Genomic DNA, 21,821 nt, shown 5'->3' with positions numbered 1-21,821 from the left:
ATGACAAGGAATGTCAATATGACTACGAGACTTATGGGATTATCCATAATGCAAGCAAGCAAGAATTTCAAGAGCCAAAGGCCCCAAAGGATTTTCGGAAGATCGAATATTATTTTGAAGACTTTTGTGAAACACATGAACAACTGGGGATGAGCGGATACTCGACAAGTGCGAGGATTTATTCGAAGGGGTATTCATGTGGCAAAGAACTGCTAGGCAGTAGGCACAAAGTATTCTCGGAACAATAGAGAAAACTTCGGGTATCTTGTAATAACAAGATCAATGGGGGATGATCGTATGAATGGCAAGTGTAAGTAGTTATCCATACGGATTTATCGGTGGTCAGGAATAGCCAAAGTGATGGGCACAAAGTCTCGAGAGAACATCATAGAGTATCTTCGGAATCTTCTGATGTAGCAGGCGATCCTCAATAATAAGGGGCTCTCCGGGTGAAAGTGATAACGAGATCCTAATGTTAGATTTAGCAAAATTCATTTAACCCGAACAGAGGAGAGATCAGAGCCCCAGAGTAAAGGTCGAGGAGTAAAAGATCCTAATACCACCCAATGGCAACGTGGGCCCGTAAGGCACACAGCCATGTTATTAAAAGTACTTGCAACGTCTAGACTCGACTTCGGCCAAGGAGTTGGAAAAGGGGATTCCTACAGGCAGTTGGCTCTGATACCAACTTGTGACGCCCCCGATTCAATCGTACACTAATCATGCACGCAAATGTGTACGATCAAGATCAGGGACTCACGGGAAGATATCACAACACAACTCTACAAAAAAAATAAGTCATACAAGCATCATAATACAAGCCAGGGGCCTCGAGGGCTCGAATACAAGTGCTCGATCATAGACGAGTCAGCAGAAGCAACAATATCTGAGTACAGACATAAGTTAAACAAGTTGCCATAAGATGGCTAGCACAAACTGGGATACAGATCGAAAGAGGCGCAGGCCTCCTGCCTGGGATCCTCCTAACTACTCCTGGTCGTCGTCAGCGGGCCTGCACGTAGTAGTAGGCACCTCCAGTGTAGTAGGGATCATCGTCGATGGTGGCGTCTGGCTCCAGGGCTCCAGCATCTGGTTGCGACAACCAGGAAGAAGGAAAGGGGGAAAAGGGGGAGAAAAGCAACCGTGAGTACTCATCCAAAGTACTCGCAAGCAAGGAACTACACTACATATGCATGGATATATGTGTAAGGAGGCCATATCGGTGGACTGAACTGCAGAATGCCAGAATAAGAGGGGGATAGCTAATCCTGTCGAAGACTACGCTTCTGGCAGCCTCCGTCTCGCAGCACGTAGAAGAGAGTAGATTGAAGTCCTCCAAGTAGCATCTCCAAGTAGCATCTCCAAGTAGCATCTCCAGTAGCATCGCATAGCATAATCCTACCCGGCGATCCTCCCCTCGTCGCCATGTGGAAAAGCGATCACCGGGTTGTCTGTGGAACTTGGAAGGGTGTGTTTTATTAAGTATCCGGTTCTAGTTGTCATAAGGTCAAGGTACAACTCCAAGTCGTCCTGTTACCGAAGATCACGACTATTCGAATAGATTAACTTCCCTGCAGGGGTGCACCAACTTACCCAGCACGCTTGATCCCATTTGGCCGGACACACTTTCCTGGGTCATGCCCTGCCGCGGAAGATCAGCACGTCGCAGCCCCACCTAGGCACAACAGAGAGGTCAGCACGCCGGTCTAAACCTAAGCGCACAGGGGTCTGGGCCCATTGCCCTTAGCACACCTGCACGTTGCGTACGCGGCCGGTGAGCAGACCTATCAACCTACATTACAAAGGAAGTTGCGTTAACGCAGTCCAACCCGGCGCGCGCCACTCAGTCGCTGGCGTCACGAAGTGCTTCGGCTGATACCACGACGCCGGGATACCCATAACTACTCCACATAGATGGTTAGTGCGTATAGGCTCGTAGCCGACTCAGATCAAATACCAAGATCTCGTTAAGCGTGTTAAGTATCCGCGAATGCCGAACAGGGCCAGGCCCACCTCTCACCCAGGTAGTCTCAACCTGCCCTGTCGCTCCGCCACAAAGTAACAGTCGGGGACCGTTGGGAACCCAGGCCCACCTCTACCGGGATGGAGCCACCTGTCCTTTCAGCCCCCATCTCCGAACAGTATCACAGGTAATGTAACAGTGTAAAGTATATAGTATATGCCCGTGATCACCTCCCGAAGTGATCACAGCCCAGTAGTATAGCATGGCAGACGGACAAGAGTGTAGGGCCACTGATGGAACACTAGCATCCTATACTAAGCAGTAGGATAGCAGGTAAAGGTAACAACAGTAGTACCAAGGACAGGCCATGCAGCAGTATAGGATTAACTGAAAGCAGTAACATGCTACACTACTCTAATGCAAGCAGTATAGAGAAGAGTAGGCGATATCTGGTGATCAAAGGGGGGGCTTGCCTGGTTGCTCTAGCAAGAAGGAGGGGTCGTCAACTCCGTAGTCGAACTGGGGGTAGCCGGCAGTCTCGGGGTCTATCGGAAAGAAGTAACGGAGAGGGAACACAATAAATAACAGAACAATCAAAGCATCACAAAGCGTAACAAGACAATACGCGGGGTTTGGTGTGCCCTAACGCGGTAGTAAGTGATACCGACGAAGGGGGGAAACATCCGGGAAAGTATTCCCGGAGTTTCGCGTTTTCGGACAGATGAACCGGAGGGGGAAAGTTGCGTGTTTGCTATGCTAGGGATGTGTGGCGGACGAACGGGCTGCGTATTCGGATTCGTCTCTTCGTTCTGAACAACTTTCATGTAGAAGGTATTTTCATCTGAGCTACGGTTTATTTTATATTAATTTTTAAAAGATATTATTAATTTCTTGAATTTAATTAATTATTTAATTAAATTCGAAATTGGATTTATGACATCGGCATGATGTCATGCTGATGTCAGCAGTCAACAGGGGTTGACTGGTCAACCTGATCAGTGGGTCCCGCTTGTCATTGACTGAGATTAACTAAAACAGATTAATTAGTTTAATTAGTAATTAGGTTAATCTAATCAGGATTAGTTTAGTTAAACAGGATTATTAACTTAATTAATTTGCTAATTAATTAACTGATAATTTGTTTATTTACTTTAAATTCTCTTCTCTTTTTTTTAAGGGACGGCCCACCTGTCAGGGGCACAATGTGCCCCTGCAGTGGCTGTGTGTACGCGGGGGAAAAGGGAGACAGAGGACTCCGGCGGCCTCATCTAGGAGCCACGGCGAGCTCCGGCGGGGCGCGCGGCCGTCAGCCGAACGCAGCGACCAGAGGCACGCGAGGTGCGACGTGGTATCCGGTAGCAGCAGGCAGAAGGGCGAGCGCGGCGGACGGGTGAGGCGCGGCGGGTGCAGCGGGACGGCGACGTCATGCCGGAATGCGACCCCGGCGACAAAATGTTCATCTGCGAACACTTGGAGAACCAGCACGACGAGGCGCGTGCAGTGGTGTAAGCGGTTCGTGTAGGGGCGGGTGAAAGTGACCACGACGACGACGTCCGACAGTGGTGACGACTTGCCCTCGTCGGAGGTGAGCCAACGGGGCACGGGGAGGAGTGAGAAGAGGGTGAGGAGGACCGTGAGCTCACAGCGATGCTCGAGGAGGGGCTCGGTGAGGGTGATGGTGCAGCATCCGCAGCGGATCCGGCGATGGCGTGCGGCGGCCAGCGTCGGGGAAGAAGCAGCGGGTGATGTGAGGGCGGCCTCCCAGCTCCGATCCAATGGCATAGACGAAGGAGAAGACGATGGCGCTCCTCCCGGTCAGACTCTCTGGGCGCGGGAAGGACGATGGCCACGCGGCGACCGTGGACAAGGTAACGACGATGGCGACGCCCTCTGGATCGAAGGGAGAGACGGGCGTCGGCGTTGGGTCGGTTACCCCCGATCCAGATCGGGGGGGAGAGGGAGGAGTGGACCGTGGGGAAGGGAGTGGGGGTCGTGGGATGGGGACGACGGGATCGGGATCGAGCCCGATCCAGATCGTGGGGGCGGCGGGGGGGGGGGATGGGAGTGGTGCTAGGGTTCGGGTTGGGGGAGGGGGCTAAGCAGGAGGGTCGGGTGGGCCGTTTCGGTAGGGTCGGCCGGATGGGTGGGATGGGCCAAGGCCCATGGGGAGCCGCGGGGGTTTCCTTTCTTTTGTTTTGTTTTTACTTTTTATTTAATTCTTTTCTGTTTTAAATCAGTTTAAATTATTTAGACATTTTCTAAAAATGTGTTTACTTCACCATAATTATCTATGCAATATTTGACACGGTCCGAACATTTTTGTTTTAAAGTTTGAAAACTTTGTTTGTTTGCCAAAAAATCAAGTTTGAATTCGAATCGTTTTCGAACTAATGCGAGATTAGCCACAGTAATCAAGGTGACGTGGCATCATTAGCGAAGGATTACTGTAGCGTAACTATCCGGGCGTCACAATATCTGAGCTTGTCTCCTCGGGGGGATACCAGAACTACTCCAGCACCAGAACCGTTCAACATATTGGATCCGTCAAAGAACATGGTCCAGTGCTCAGAGTGAACTTGAGTCGGCAGTTGCTGTTCGATCCACTCGGCGAGGAAATCTGCTATTGCTTGGGACTTGATAGCTTTCTTTGCCTCAAACTTGATATCCAAGCGAAGGAGTTCAATCGCCCATTTTGCCTCTCGACCATTTGCATCTCTGTTGTGCAGAATCTCTGACAATGGAGCATCGCTGACGACTGTAACAGAGTGATCTGAGAAGTAGTGTGCAACCTTCTTCGTGGTCATGTAAATTCCATAGACAAGCTTCTGATAGTGAGGATATCTCTGCTTTGACGGGTTCAAGACTTCAGAGATATAATAAACTGGGCGTTGGACTTTGTACGCTTTTCCTTCTTCCCGCTTGACCATAAGTACTGTACTGATGACTTGTCCAGTGGCTGCTATATAAAGCAGTAGAGGCTCTTTGCTGACTGGAGCAGCAAGCACCGGCTGGGTGGAAAGCAGGGCTTTTAGCTCTGCAAATGTTGTATCAGCTTCTGGAGTCCACTCGAACTTATTTGATTTCTTCATCAGTCGGTAAAGAGGTAGCGCCTTCTCACCGAGGCGAGAAATGAATTGACTTAGGGCGGCCAAGCAACCCGTGAGCTTCTGGACATCATGCACACGCACAGGGCATTTCATTCGGAGTATAGCGCCTACTTTCTCTGGGTTAGCATCGATTCCTCGTTCGGAAACAAGAAAACCGAGTAACTTGCCGCCTGGAACTCCAAACGTGCACTTTGATGGATTGAGCTTGATATCATACCTTCGGAGGTTGGCAAAGGTTTCAGCGAGGTTGGTCAGCAGGTCGGAACCTTTACGTGACTTGACCATAATGTCATCCATGTATGCTTCCACATTCCGACTGATCTGAGTGAGCAACCACTTCTGAATCATCCGCATAAATGTGGCTCCGGCATTCTTCAAGCCGAATGGCATTGTGACATAACAGAAGCACCCAAACGGGGTGATAAAAGCTGTCTTTATTTCGTCGGGTCCGTACAGACGGATCTGGTGGTACCCGGAGTAGGCATCCAAAAAGGACAAACGCTCACACCCAGCAGTCGAATCGACTATCTGATCGATGCGAGGGAGAGGGAAGTGATCTTTCGGGCTGACCCGATTGATATGCTTGAAATCGATGCACATGCGTAGTGAGTCATCTTTCTTTGGGACCATGACAACATTGGCTAACCACTCGGAGTGGTAAATCTCTCGGATAAACTCAGCTGCCAAAAGCCGAGCCACCTCTTCGCCGATTGCTTTTCTTTTCTGGACGGCGGACCGTCGAAGATGCTCTTTGACTGGTTTCACTTTCGGGTCGACTCGCAAACGATGCTCAGCCAGTCCCCTGGGAACACCTGGCATGTCAGAAGGCTTCCATGCAAAGATGTCCCAGTTCTCACGGAGGAACTGGATGAGCGCTTCTTCCTATTTGGAGTCGAGTGTGGTTGAAATGTGGGTCGGAGCTGCATTGGGGTCCGTCGGGTGAATGTGAACAGACTTCGTCTCGCCAGACGACTGGAATGCTGAATCCGTGGCTGGCTTCTTGGCTCGCAGCAAGTCACTCGGGTCTGCATTTTTCTGGTATTCTTGCAATTCTACCACGGCCATCTGGGCATCGGCGATCTTTGAGCCCTTCTGGAAACACTCTTCCGCCTTTTTCCGATTACCAGAGATAGTGATCACTCCTCTGGGACCAGGCATCTTCAGTTTGAGGTACACGTAACAAGGTCGAGCCATGAATCGTGCATAAGCTGGCCTGCCCAGAATTGCATGATACGCACTCTAAAACTCCACGAATTCAAACGTCAACTTTTCTTTGCGGTAATTTTTGGCATCACCGAAAACCACATCGAGTGAAATCTGACCGAGGGACGCAGCCTTCTTGCCTGGGATGACCCCATGGAAACTCATATGGCTTTCACTGAGTCTGGACATCGGAATGCCCATTCCTTTCAACGTTTCTGCATACAGAATGTTCAGGCCACTACCACCATCCATCAGGACCTTTGTCAGTCGAGTGCCTTCGACCACCGGGTCGACCACCAGCGCTTGCCTCCCAGGGGTGGCGATGTGCGCTGGATGATCAGACTGGTCGAACGTAATGGTAGTCTGCGACCATTTCAAGTAACTGGGTGTCGCCGGAGCGACCATGTTCACTTCTCTGTTGATGACTTTCAATCGACTCTTGTTTTCAACATCAGCAAAAATCATCAGAGTGGAATTCACGTGAGGATAACCATCATCATCTTCTCCTTCACTCTCAGCCTTGTCTGCCTCCTTCTCCTTTTCCTTGGGTTGTTTCTCTTGGAACTGCTGGATCAGAAGCCGACACTGTCGAGTGGTATGCCTTGGGTAAATGAAATTACCTTCTTCGTATTTTTGGTATGGATATGGCACGGCAGATCCAACACGTCATTTCCATCTTGATCTTTTATTTTCTTGGGGTTCCACGACCCTTTGGGCTTCCCCTTGAACTTTCCTTGAACCACAGCCAAGGCCTCACCCGGAGCAGCTGGTTCGGCCTTGCGTTTTTGTTTCCGACTGGAGTTTCCTCCTCCGGCTTCATGGGCGACTGCTTTGTGCTTGCCGCTCCGCAGTCGCTCTTCCTCTTCATCATTGGCATACTTGGTGGCAATTTCAATCATCTGAGTCAGAGTCATGTTTCCTATCTGACCGAATTTCAGATTCAACTCCCGGTACCTGACGCCTTCCTTGAAAGCACAAATTGCCTGGTGATCAGACACATCTTCCACCATGTGGTGCAGGGTGATCCACCTCTGGATATAACCTCTCAAAGTTTCATTCGGTTTCTGGACGCAACACTGTAATTCTGTCAAACCTGCTGGCCGTTTGCAAGTACCCTCAAACGTTCTGACAAACACTCGGGCCAGATCTTCCCAAGTATAGATGCTGCCAGGTGCCAACTGATTCAGCCACGCTCTAACCGAGCCCTCCAACATCATAGGAAGGTGTTTCATGGCCACCTCATCATTGCCGCCACCAATCTGGACAGCCACTCGGTAGTCTTCGAGCTAGGTGTCAGGCTTGGACTCTCCGGTGAACTTACTGACTACAGTCGCCAACCTGAAGTTGGGGGGAATCACTACAGCTCTGATAGCTCTACTGAAGCACTCTGGGCCAGAGACATGCACCCTATTGCTGGTTTGCGGGCCTCTGTCATGGCCATCTCGGTGAGCTCTGTTTCTGTCGACCAAGCCCTACACGAGAATAGATCTCGCATCAAAGCCTCGCTCCCTGGGGTCGACTGGAATACCTCTTCCGACGCTGTTAGGGCGCCTGTTTTCATGTGGCCGCGACACGTATGACCCACTCCTTGGAGGAGGCGTGGGCACTCGACGGCGACCATCGCGATGGGCTCGACGATCATACTGCTCCTGGTTTCTGTACTGATCACGCCGCTCTCCACGTCCCTCACGCCTCGGGGGCGATCTCGGGCTATGGGCCGACTGAACCATATCTGCGACCACAGATCTGCTATGGATCCTATCCCGCGACTGAGACACGGCCGTATTCTGCTCTCCTGCTGCCCGGAGCAAGACCCTGATCTGCGCCAGACCTCGGCCAGCTTCTGACTGGGAAGGTTGAATCGACTCTGCTATCCGGGCAGCAGCTGCTAAGTTTTGGATCGGTGTTCGGTATACCTGAGCCGGAGGTGGAAAAAGTTGGCGTCGGCTGGACTCAGGAGCACGTTGACGAGCGCGATCGTTGAGTTCGCGCTGGAGGTTCTCCATCCAAGTGCGCTCAGCCAGATTGGCCAGGCGAGCCTGCTCCAAGGCCTGGGCCTCGGGTGTATCTCCAACTATAGGAGTATGCAGGGCATCCATGTTTCGGCGACGAAGTTCTTCTCTTTGCTACTAGGAGAGAGGCTCGGGGCGGTACTCCTCGTGAACGCGCGACGGATCGCCGTTCCCGTCACCTCCGTCTTCACGATTGAAGCCAGGAGGACCGCGTGGTCCATTGACCATCAGGACTTTCGCTGCCGAGTCATTGCTGCCGCACTCGGATGCAGTCTCTACGGAGCCGGTTGACAGATCAAACAGGCCGTAGAGAGACTCGTCGGGCTCGATCGCCGCGACTTGAGGGGTGGTCGACTGGCGGGCCACCGCATGCTTCACCCACCGTTGAATCCTCGACCGGCCGGTGCGCTTGCTCCAGCGGGTCGCAGGGAGGGGGAAAACCGTTGGAGTCGACTGGTAGTAGGTCGACGGTTGCCGCAGGAGGACGCCGCGGACGCACGCGTGAAAGTGCGTTGCCCCGCGGGCGGGGAGCGCGTCGACATCGAGTGGTGCCTCCTGAAGTCAAGCGGAGTCGTCGGCGACAAACACGAGCACGCCGAGACGGATCTCGGGGCCCTCAGCCAAACCTCCGGCTGGAACCATGATGATGAGGATCGGAAAAATTGCAACTTCTCCAATAAGTCGCTAAGACACCTGCCCCAAGGTGGGCGCCAATTGTCGTGGATCTAAGACTGACAGTAGAATGGGGGATAGGTATGGGGAGGCAAGATCCTAGCTATGAAGGAGTTGTACACGCGAGTTTTACGAGTTCAGGCCCTTCTCGGAGGAAGTAACAGCCCTATGTCTCGGTGCCCTGAGGCGGTCGACTGGATTATATGTGTGTGAGTTTACAAAAAGATGCGAACTCTTGTCCCAGAGGAGGGGGGTGGCTTATATAGAGTGCGCCAGGACCCCAGCTCCCCTCCGTTACACAGAGTTCAATGCTCATAAAGGAAAGGCGTTACTGGTAACGTCTATAGTAAAGAGTCATAAATGCTCATAATGTTATGGTTTAAATCCTGACCGTTGAAGAGTGGAGGGTTCCTCATCTTCTGGTGGTCGAGTGTCTTCAAGGTGGTCGAGTGAGTGCATCTTCACGGTCGAGCGGATGACGGTTTTTCTTCAACTGCTTCTGATTCTTTGCAGAGATGTCCTTGAGGAGGGTATGCTGGACAGGTCTGTGACCCTACTCTAGATACATAGCTACATCACTCCCCGGCCCCCTGTATGGGACCTAGCCTGCAGGAAGCGATCAGCGACATCCACGCGGCCGTACCGTCGTGCAGACCCAAAGCTGGCGGAAGAGCCCCCTGCAGAGCCGCACATGCACAGCAGCAGTTCTCCATTTGATAGTACTAGTTAATAGCCTGATTTTTTAGTTTCTTAGATCTTATTCAGGATTTTTGGCACATAATGCAGTCCTAATTTGAGTCTGCATAAGATGTAACGAACTGGAAAAAACATTATCTTTGACAACATATACACTTTGAGATATGTGCATAGTCTGCATAAGATGCAGGCTATTAAACAAGCAACATGATCTTTGAAACATAATGCAGTCCTGATCTTATACAAATTGCAACGTAGGTAGGTAGTCATGGGCAAAGAATATCAGACTCAAGAGAAGGATTGATATGGTTTTTAACAGGAAAAGATATGACACAACTCCAATTGAGAAAGATCAACTTGCCATTGCTTGAATGGGTACAACAACAGCCACAAAGATGTCGTCACAGATTTTAGAAGCATGAAGGGTCGAAATTTTTTCAGAATTTGGAAAAAATGTGCTTTCCTTTATGTCTTGCCCGTCCAGCTTTTTCTTTCAAGCTCCGCCACTGCTAACGCCCATCGAATCCACACATTGATCATTGTTGGATCGGAACCGCCCGGCTGCCATACGCGTATGCATGCATATCGACATTTTAGGTCTACAGTTTTTGTGATACGTTGCGTGTGGATTTCATATTTTAGGTGTGCAGGCCATTTTCGATTCCCCGGTCCCGTTTCGTATTGGTCTCCCGTACGTCGATCTAGCTGCCTGTCCATCCATTTCAGGCTCCTGTGCCGCCTTGAAGTTTCCGCAACGTGACCATGCTATCCTATGTGCTAGCTAGAGATTCGCGTCAAGGACGGTCATGGGCGATGAGAATCCAGCATGGTACGTGGTTTCACGTACTGCTACCGAAGAACCACGAACAGGTCATTGTACACGATCTCTGATATATCACTAGTACAGCGACTACTGGTATGTACGTATGCTCGGCCCATGATCCGCGGATTCAGTTGGATCATCCAGAGATCAAGCGCACACACCGGATTTTCCTAGTGTGGTCTTCTGACGGACGCATGCCCTCAGTTCTTGACGTGATGAAAGCAGCCAGCCAGCATGAAACGGGGTATGGGCAGTTGGACACGTCAAATGCAGCGTAGTTTAAGCTATCTCGCCGGCTCTCAGAAATGGCGACGATGCTTTTCCATGATAATACAGGTCGATCATCAACCCCCTTGTTTCTGTTCAAAAAAATAAAAACCTCCTTGTTTGCCGGCATGGTACTGTCGCCTAGCTAGCTTGCCCCAGCTCCCAACCGACCTAACAGGTCACGACTCACAAGCAAGCAACGTGGCCGCAAGCCTGCCAGAAGTAGAACTAGAAGCGGTCAATTCGCACGCGTACGTTTCAGACGGAAAATTACCCGGGCGGGGAGCAGGCGATCGCTTGGCGCGCGCGTGCTCCCTGCCGGCCGGCCACCCGTTCAGACGCGTGCCATCGAGCTGTTCGCGCGTACTAGCTGGTTGGCGGCTCGCCTAGCTAGCTAGCTAAGCTACCTGCCGCGAGGTCGATCGTCAGCCGCAACCACTACCGGACCGGCCGGAGGAAAGAGGGTGCGTACGCATCGGCGGGCCATTGGCTTACGTCGCTCCGGCTCGCAATTTGTATTTGTATTTCCGGCTGCGTGGTGCATGCTTGCTTCCTTGGCAGGGCATACATCGACGTCTCAACCGTCCTCGCCGTGTTTCTTCTCCATCTCCATGGTCGCCGCCTATTTAATTCCGCCCCTTGCATGCTCCATTGGCAACCAGTCAAGGCAGGGTTCTCCATGGATCTCCTCCCGAGTGTTTATAACATGCTTTCATGCATGCTGTGGCTGATTTGCATCAGAACATGGTTCCATGCTAGCTTGCTTGTCTTGGAGGATTTCTGGCTGGGAGAGTCCGATGTTGGCATGGCTCAATCAAATCGAGTGGGCAGCGATCGAGGAGTGATGTGATTGTTTAACTCGATCTGATTGAGCCGTGCCAATATCGCAACCTCCTTTTGCCTAGCAGCAGCCTATATGATGGGATGGGAGGATAATCAAGGTATGCGCTTTTCGGTGCTTCTGTTGTCTTATTTACAGGCCTTTCGCGTCGATGTATGTGTTTCTCAAACTCAACAGGCGTCTCTTCTCAAACTAAAGTTGTTTTTTAATCCATCTATCAATACGAGATTCTTTTTGCGGATTATCAATACGAGATACTCCCTCTAGTTCACAAATATATGTGATGTTTCTTGCTACAATATCATTTCAAATGTTTAGATTAAATCTTAAATATTTTAGGTATATATTTGTATCAAAAAGTCTCCCCAAGAAATTAAGGTTTTGTTTGTGTTTGATACACACGGCGAGTGGTGAAAGTTGCATCTTGAATACCATGCCGACGTTCAAAATATCACTTATTTGCGATTTAGAGAGAGTATCAAGTTCGAAACCTTTGAATCTAAGATTTGACCTTTCACTTACAAAAAGTTTCTTTTAGATACAAAACTAGGCTACCTTCCAAATATAAAATGTGAAAAATAAGTAAATTATGCTTTCTACCAGGCATTTGTCTCATCGTGCCAAGTTGGACTAGGTTTTCTACGACATGTTTAATTAGAGCTAAGCACAAGAATTTTAGTTTGAATGAAATTTAATATTTGGTCCTTGCCTGACTGATCGAGCCCACATATCAAGCTAAGGGATGAGTGGGCACATGAACAGGGTGTGCAAGGGTAAAAATACGCAACAGATGTGCGACAAACTATTTTACAAAAGAGGGGTCAAAAGAAATTTCTTGAGAGGTCAATTGTAAAAGACAGTCAAATCAAGCACACCTTATCAAAAGCTGCTACTTACTGTTTAGAGGGTGATTACGAAGCGCCAATAACAATAATTATGTATCCTTTATTGATAATGGTCGTATATGCAATTAGAGTAGACATGAGCAACCGTTGTGACAAACCACTTCTATTCATATTATCTCATTGAAAATCTTTCATGAGAAACTATTAGAGAAAACTCATAAAAGAAAAGAGAACAATATATATATCATAGAGCGATCGTAAATGGGTTATAGTTTTGGAGATTACTACCCCTGAACTTTACAAATCTCATGGTTGTCTCGTACCAATTTAATGAACATAATTTTAAGGCATAGATATTTAAAAAAATACTGTGAATAATCTGTTATATATTTTCACAATAATTTGTTTTCAAATTATCTCCTCACTTTACTAAATTTTATGATGATAAATAATTTAGGAGCAATGTGCTTTGCGATATTACTCTTTAGATTAGATAAACCTATGTATTTTAGCTATACAAGTGTTGTTATCGTGATAGATAATGCGATGTGTTTCTGATGTTAACGCATTATTTTGAATTTGGCTAATCGTTCACGAACTAATAAACACTTTGCAATGTTTCTCATTATTTTTTCAGAATGATTATTGGAGGTCATCATTAGAGTCAATTTTGAAGACTGCTCCAATGAATTGAGTCTATGATTTGGCATGTTTGGGCCTTGCGGGTGAGATAAGTAGCAAGTATATCAGTATACCACACCATGATCGTATTTTCATTTTCTAATGAAATTAATGAAACCCCTTTGGTGATATTAGAGGATACTCCTTACACTAACTATATATCGTTTGCTGGCTTGTGCACTAAAAACAATTGATAACAAGTATAGTCACTCCGGACGTAATTTGCACGATATATTGGCATGCAGCCTCAAAGATTACAAATTTCCTCACATATACGCCATTTCAGGGTGAGATTTTGTGACTGTGCTTATTTTGTAATCAGCTCAGGAAAAGTAGCCACGAAATTACCAAAATAGGGAGAACAGACACCAACAACAAGGAAAAAGGTGGGTTGGGCGAACGTGATTATGATAATTCACCACAATGCCAAATGCAACATCAATTGGTCTTGTGTCAAGTCAAACTATTTTAGGGGTAACCAACTTAAAAGAAAAATACAATACCTCATAAACGCATTATGAAAACACAATTATTAATTCTTGATAGATTTAGTTGTATTGATTTGGTAGGTGATAATTTGTTTCCATGAATTTGGTCAAACCTAAACAATCTTAACTTCTAATGGACGAGTTGGTTGAATAGTCCCACCATTTTCGTCTGGCTTTTTTTCGTCTGGTTTTTTTTCGTCCCATCACCCACCACCCCCCTCCCACTGGTTTTTCTCTTTTCTCGTCTGGCCGGCAATACCCAACGTATTTATGGTAATCAATCACAATTAATCCATATATGATAAGGCTATAAACTCAGAAATCTCAAATATGATAACTATAGTAATAAATCAATCCAGGTATGATAAGGCCATAACTTAGGAAATTTCGAATATCGTAATTATATGGTAATAAATTTAAATTACCCCAAAGGCTATCAATCCAGGTATGGTAAGGCCATAACTCAGGAAATTTCGAATATGGTAATTATATGGTAATAAATTTAAATTACCCCAAAGGCTATCTCTACTCCTAAAGAAGGAGATTGTGGTAGGTCATTGTATCGTTCGTTTGTCTCGTCCAACCCCTTTTCCCGTTCTGTCCAGTTTACGGAAGGCAAGTTTCGATATGATTTGATTGCATGACACCTTTGCCTTTTCCCTGTCCTACAAAATTAGATCGCAATTCTGATTTGATTGTGTGACACGATGCACCGTAAAAGGAGCGCGACCTCCCACCAGAACTCACCGATATTCTATCCACGCACCGGCCGGCTCCCTTGCGCCGCTGCCGCCCCAAGATCTCCACCGGCGCTGCGACGGCCGCAACATCCCATAAGCCACCGCCTTCCCTCCAGTTCTGGGCTGCCATCGACTCCCCTGCGTCATTCAAGGTCATGTGGAGGTCGTGGCACCATCCATCTGCCTATGTAAGTGCCTCCTCGCCCTGGTGATGCGGCTATCAGCGTTAGAGGGTCGTCACCCAGTAGGACTGCATCCTCTCGCGTCTCCACCCGACTGATCCGGCACTGGCGGTCGGCATCTTCCTGCCGAGGGACCGCGTCCTGCCCTGCGCTTCGTCCATCCGCCGTTCGCCTCCTCTCCTCTCGCGTCTGACAAGCACATGGGCCAAGCCCATCGAAACCCTGCCAGGCCCGTCAACTCAACTCACACGCATGCTCTGTTTCTCTCGTTCCAAACCTCGAACAGGAGCGCTAGGGTTAGCGCCGTAGCCAATCCCAGCCCCTCCTACTTGGCCGCCACTCGGAGTCCTCTGCCGGACCTCGCTGCCCTGGTCCGTCGCCGCCATCTGTACCCCTCGACGCACCCGGTCAGCGGCCACCGACCACACCCCCTCGCACCAACGTTCATCCCATTGCTTATATGTCCAAGCATTCATGTCTTTTGGAACATGTGTTTAATTTGTGAATTGTGCATAGGGGCGAAAGTGTAGAACCAATCACATCGATCTGGACAATGGCGGTGCTTGAAAGTGTGGCGCCGGTTTTTCCCTCTTTGTTCAGAGAAAAATCGCAAGAGCTAATTGGCAGGCATTCTTACTGCTGGAATTATCAATTAGTAGAAGCTGCATGTTTGCTTCTCTGGCTAAAATGGTGATGGGTGAAAACAATTCTCACATAGATGTATATCAATCACATGAATACATGATAACTTGCAGGCTAGCTCATTATGATCAATTCATGACAGTATGTTCAAAGAGAAATCTGTACGAGCCGCCACTGTAATCAGGTCTAATAAATAGATCAGGTCTAATTTGAGATGCAATCGAGCAGCTGAAGCGAGTTGACGAGGTCCTGGCTGTTGCTGCTGACCTATTTGTTTGAGCTGCCACTGTACCAGTCGTTGGTGCCGATGGAGCGGTGAGACGGCGGACAATCATGGTGAGATATAGAGACTCGATGTACTATCGGTGCATTATTGTCTTGTGGCTATGGCCAAATGTAAACGGACATCTTCCAGCAATTTGCCATATTATTTTTTGAGTAGTGTATTGCAACATTGCATTTTCGTAATAGGAACCAAGTCACACACAAAAGGGCCTGATGGCACATAGTCGATGTTTTGTACATATAACAACCTGTAAATCTTAATTTAGTTCCTATTGGAAGGCTCTGATGCTTAGGAACCTTGTATGTTGTGAAATTACCAATGGCATGTATGTGTTTCTCTCCCTGGCTCCACATCAGACTGTTGCTCTAATATTTGTTCTAGGTTATTTAGTTGCTATTGCAAGGCTCTGATGCTTAGGAAACTTGTATGTTGTGAAATTAGCAATAGCATGTATGTGTTTCTCTCCCTAGCTCCACATCAGACTGTTGCTCTAATATTTGTTCTAGGTTAAGAAAGGCAAAAAGATGCTTATTCTCCGTGGTACAAAGACTAGCGCAGTTAACTCCGTGGTGGCGGATCTTTTTCACCCGAAGTGTTATCATGCCATGAAGTATATCAGGCCATTTGAGAGCATGTGTATCTATCTACAAAGAATACAACACATTTTTCTATCTACAAAAGAATGCACTACATTGATCTTTTCGTGTTTTTGGAAATGTCTATCGCATAATTGTATGTTACATCTTCTTCTCTTTAATTTACCAACTGTGAATTTTCTTTGACATGGCTAACCAGATTTTTACTTTAGGGAAAACAAGCTGGTGTAGGAATCATCTTGTTTGGTGTTTGGTTGCGGCTGGAAGCTTCTCACGTGTGTTACCATCAGACATAATTATTCCTACTTTTCTCATTCCTGATGTGTAGGTTGGCATGTTGTATTGTAGTGGACTTGGATAGTATCACATCATTATTATTTTCATTGTTTATTTTTTATAAGTACTTTAAAGTTATTTGTAGATTATCATCGGACCTTCAACGGTTTTTTTTGAACACAATACAAATGCAAGCGCTCATATATACTCGCATGTACTCACTCCTATGAACACACACACACCCTATATCTATGAGCACCTCCGAGAGACTGAGCCGACATGTCATCTTGAAATTTTACGAAGTCACAGTAGGCGCCTCGTAGTCGACGGGAATGTCTCCTCCCACTAAACCAAAAATCCTGAAATAAATTCAGATAAATGCGAGCACCTGGATTTGAACTCCCGTGGGATGGGGATACCACTATCCCTCTAATCATGCAACCATCGGTTGGTTCACGATCTCCAACAGTTGAGAGATCAACCTGCATGAAAGTTTTCATAACAAAGGAGTTGTCATTATTTGCAAATGCTTTATTTTCATTATATGTAAATGCTTTATTTGTGGATATGAACTATAGTTTTGAGGTGAATAAACATTGTCGGACGACAATGTTGCTTGATGTGCTTGAGGATATGGTATATCATCGACACCATTCATTTTGAATCATTAGAATATTTGTGCTCCCGTGGCAACGCACGAGCAATTACCTCCTGTTGTTAGACGCATAAAGAATGGGTTACATGCATCAATGCCCCTCTGCAATACTTTCCAATTTATTTTATGCTAAATAATGTCAAATAAATGCAGTTAATTGTAAAATGCTTGGGTGTTGATGGATCCTTTATGTATTTCTATCCCAATGGGACCACAGGTGATACTTGCCATGTTCTTTATCCTAATTGGATGCAAGTAGCATCCGTCTTCTTTTCAATTTCTTCCCTGCATTGATGTTGATTATCACTTTCTATATGTAGTACAACAACTTCTGTCGAGAAGATTTTTTTGCTGCGTTGGCATGTGTGCGGTGCGGGCGGCGGCTGAGCGGGGAGCGGGGTGGCAGCGTGCGGCATGGGGCGGAGGCGGACGGAGTGGGGCGGCAGCATGTCCTGCAGGGCAGAGCCGAATAGAGCGGTGAGACGGCGGACAATCATGGTGAGATATAGAGACTCGATGTACTTTCAGTGCATTATTGTCTTGTGGCTGTGGCCAAATTTAAACGGACATCTTCCAGCAATTTGCCATATTATTTTATGCTAAATAATGTCAAATAAATGTAGTGGGGCAGTGGGCGGCGTGTTGGGCGGGGCGGAGGCGGACGGAGCGGGGCGGCGGCGTGCGGTGTGGGCGAGGGCGGACGGCGGCGTGCAGTGCGGGCGGAGGCGGACGGAGCGGGGCGGCGGCGTGTCGTGCAGGGCGGCGGCGTGCGGTGTGGGCGAGGGCGGACGGCCGCGTGCGGTGCGGGCGGGGCCGGGCGAAGGCCGGACCGGAGGCGGAGGCGGCCGGAGAGGAGGCGGACGGGGTCGGGGCGGGGCGGAGGCGGACGCGATGGGTGGCGCAACGGTAGGCGGCGGCCCAGGCGGGGTGGAATCGGTGATGGGTGCCTGGATATACGGCGGGCCAGCGTCGGGGAGCTGCGGCGGGGTGGCGGCCGTGACTGAAGCTGTGGTGGGGCGCTGTAACACCCCGGATGTAACTTTCCCAATTTGTACTCCAACTCTTGCCGTTTCCGGCGTTAAGTTATTTTTATTTTCTCGGGTTCGGGTTTTTGTCTCCGTGTGTTGTTATCTTTGTCATGCATCTCATATCATGTCATCATGTGCATTGCATTTGCATACGTGTTCGTTTCATGCATTCAAGCAATTTCCCCGTTGTCCGTTTTGCATTCCGGCGCTTCGTTCTCTTCCGGTGGTCTTTTCTAGCTTTCTTTCGTGTGTGGGGATTAAACATTTCCGGATTGGACCGAGACTTTCCTAGCGGCCTTGGTTTACTACCGATAGACCGCCTGTCAAGTTTCGTATCATTTGGACTTCGTTTGATACTCCAACGGTTAACCGAGGGACCGAAAAGGCCTCGTGTGTGTTGCAGCCCAACACCCCTCCAATTTGGCCCAAAACCCACCTAAACCCTCTCCATCATCTAGAGCATTCGATCATGATCGCGTGGCCGAAAACCGCACCTCATTTGGACTCTCCTAGCTCCCTCTATGCCTATATAAAGGCCTCTCCCCGAAAATCCGGACCCCCCTCGTTCTAAACCCTAAAAAAATCTACCGCGCCGCGCCGGACACGTCCGTGCCGGCCGGACAAGCCGCCGCCGCCGCCCGAGGCGAACCAAGGCATGCCACGTGGCGGCTCCTGCCCGCGCCGCCGCCGAGGCCCGCCGGCCCGAAGCCGGCCCCCTCCCCGCACCAACCGGGCCGCGCCCCGCGCCCGCTAGCGCCGCCGCCTCCTTCGGCGCCGGCGCCCGACGCCGCCGCATCCTCAGCCGCTCCACCGCGCGCCGCTCGACGCCGGCCGGCCGGAGCCGCGCCGCGCCGCCTCGCCGCCCACCGCCACATCGCCGTCTTCCGCCGCGGCCGAGCCCCACCTCCGCCTTCCACCAACTTGTAACACCCTCGATGCGACTATATCTCCCACGTGTCGAGGCACGACTTAGAGGCGCTTAACAAAAGTCCCTTAGTGACCTTGAGCCAAAAGGGATCAGAAAATACAATTGCAAGCATGTGAACATGGCAAAAACATAATCAGATCACAGACTTAGTGAAAACTGGAGCATGCTGAAAACAGATATCAAGTAGGCATGTTTACGAGCTCGATGCACTCACTACGGAGCAAGTCATGAAAAGCTAAGCATACACCTATCAAGAACACACAAAATGCAAGCTAGACATGGCGAGAACAATAGCATAGCATGCACGGATCAACTACAGCATCATCGACAAAATTGCAAACCAGTTGACAATCTACCCAGATTAACAAAGTAGCAAAAGTAGAGCTCGATTGACTCAAGCTAGGGTGCTCCATAATTGCAAACAAAGACATAGATGGATATAGCACTACAAAATTAACAAAATATCCTTACTGATCATCCTCAAAAGAGGCACGGATCACTAGGAAACAACATGAACATATGGCCATATGAGATAAACAGATCAAGGACTTAGTGGAATTGCTAAGTCCCTGAAATCAGAATTACCAAGTGTCTCACTTGGCAAGCTTGTGCTAGTCACCACACATATTCCAAAAATACATGGGTTGCACCTCTGGAAAGATGACAAAACCCTTAACAAAACATATGTAGAACTCATGGGCATATCATGCACACAATAATCATGGCAAAAATGACAAAAAGCTAAATGGAGCAGCAGATCTGTCAATTCTCTCAAGTAGCCCTCTTCTAACAGCATTTCGGGCATCAATATGAACTCAAATGAAAATGATGCAATGGGATGAAATGATGTACTCTCTGAGATGAACATTTTGATATGCTATATGCCCAAAACGGAGCTACGGATACAAAGTTCTAGCATTATGAAGATGGGCACATGATCTAGGGTTTTCTGGGAAAAGTCAACCCTAAAAAACAGATCTCAGATCCGAAGCGCGGAAACTGAGGCGGCCGGATCTTCGCCGGAATCACTGTAGACGGCGGCGGCGGGCGAGGAAGAAGTGGCTGGAGCAGGGCGGTGGCCGGACTTCCACCGGCGAGGAGGTGGACGGCGGAGGCGGGGCTCGGCCGCGGCGGAAGACGGCGATGTGGCGGCGGGCGGCGAGGCGGCGCGGCGCGGCTCCGGCCGGCCGGCGACGAGCGGCGCGCGGCGGAGCGGCGGAGGATGCGGCGGCGTCGGGCGCCGGCGCCGAAGGAGGCGGCGGCGCTAGCGGGCGCGGGGCGCGGCCCGGTTGGTGCGGGAAGGGGGCCGGCTTCGGGCCGGCAGGCCTCGGCGACGGCGCGGGCAGGAGCCGCCACGTGGCGTGCCCTGGTTCGCCACGGGCGGCGGCGGCGGCTTGTCCGGCCGGCACGGACGTGTCCGGCGCGGCGCGGTAGATTTTTTTTAGGGTTTAGAACGAGGGGGATCCGGATTTTCGGGGAGAGGCCTTTATATAGGCATAGATGGAGCTAGAAGAGTCCAAATGAGGTGCGGTTTTCGGCCACGCGATCGTGATCGAACGCTCTAGATGATGGAGTGGGTTTAGGTGGGTTTTGGGCCAAATTGGAGGGGTGTTGGGCTGCAACACACACGAGGCCTTTTCGGTCCCTCGGTTAACCGTTGGAGTATCAAACGAAGTCCAAATGATATGAAACTTGACAGGCGGTCTATCGGTAGTAAACCAAGGCCGCTTGGCAAGTCTCGGTCCAATCCGGAAATGTTTAAACCCTACACACGAAAGAAAGATAGAAAAGACCACCGGAAGAGAACGAAGCGCTGGAATGCAAAACGGACAACAGGGAAAATGCTCGAATGCATGAGACGAACACGTGTGCAAATGCAATGCACATGATGACATGATATGAGATGCATGACAAAGATAACAACACACGGAGACAAAAACCCAAACCCGAGAAAATAAAATAACTTAACGCCGGAAACGGCAAGAGTTGGAGTACAAATTGGGAAAGTTACATCCGGGGTGTTACAACACTCCACCACTACGAAAGGATCTCGTCCCGAGATCTAGGACTGAAAGAATGCCGGGTACTCAGAACGGAGGTGATCATCGTGTTCCCAGGTAGCTTTACAGTCGGAATGGTGTGACCACTTGACTTTGAGAAATTTGATTGACTTGTTGCGAGTCTTGCGTTCAGTCTCTTCAAGAATAGCAACTGGGTGCTCACGATAAGAGAGATCTCCTTAGAGCTCAATGTCCTCGAAGTTGATGGTGCGGTTAGGAGTCTTGAGCACTTTCGGAGCTGAGAGACATGGAACACGTCATGAACATTTGCAAAGTTTGAAGGAAGCTCGAGTTGATAGGCGAGATCGCCTCTCTTGCTGACAATCTTGAAAGGTCCCACGTATCTAGGGGCAAGCTTCCCTTTGATACCAAAATGGCGAGTACCTTTCATAGGAGAGACGCGGAGGTAAACATGATCTCCGATCTCGAAAGCCAAATCACGGTGCTTACTATCATAGTAGCTCTTCTGACGGGATTGGGCTGCTTTGAGGTTATCTCGAATGACTTTGCACATTTCCTCTGCCTCTGTGATTAAGTCATTACCCAAAAGCTGACGTTCACCGGTTTCAGACCAGTTGAGAGGGGTACGGCACTTCCTGCCATACATAATTTCAAATGGGGCCTTGCCCAAACTTGCTTGAAAACTGTTGTTGTAGGAGAATTCAGCATATGGAAGACAATCCTCCCACTTCATGCCGAAGGAGATCACACAAGCCCTGAGCATATCTTCAAGAATCTGGTTGACACGCTCGACTTGACCGCTAGTTTGAGGATGGAAAGCTATGCTGAAGCGGATGTTAGTGCCCATAGCCTTCTGAAAAGAATCCCAA

General features: G+C 49.1%; 1 long non-coding RNA gene across 1 annotated transcript; it reads left to right on the top strand.

The window, feature by feature from the left end:
• The first annotated feature begins 11,395 nt into the window (after positions 1–11,395).
• On the top strand, positions 11,396–13,241 carry LOC123082309 (uncharacterized). The gene is made up of 2 exons (XR_006439004.1): positions 11,396–11,684; positions 13,067–13,241. It is a non-coding gene; the product is annotated as an uncharacterized lncRNA (long non-coding RNA).
• Positions 13,242–21,821: the final 8,580 nt, after the last annotated feature.

Source organism: Triticum aestivum, chromosome 4A (assembly GCF_018294505.1).
Source record: "Triticum aestivum cultivar Chinese Spring chromosome 4A, IWGSC CS RefSeq v2.1, whole genome shotgun sequence".
NCBI lineage: Eukaryota > Viridiplantae > Streptophyta > Magnoliopsida > Poales > Poaceae > Triticum > Triticum aestivum.
Note: the sequence above shows the minus strand (reverse complement) of the source record. Positions and strands in the feature narration are given on the sequence as shown.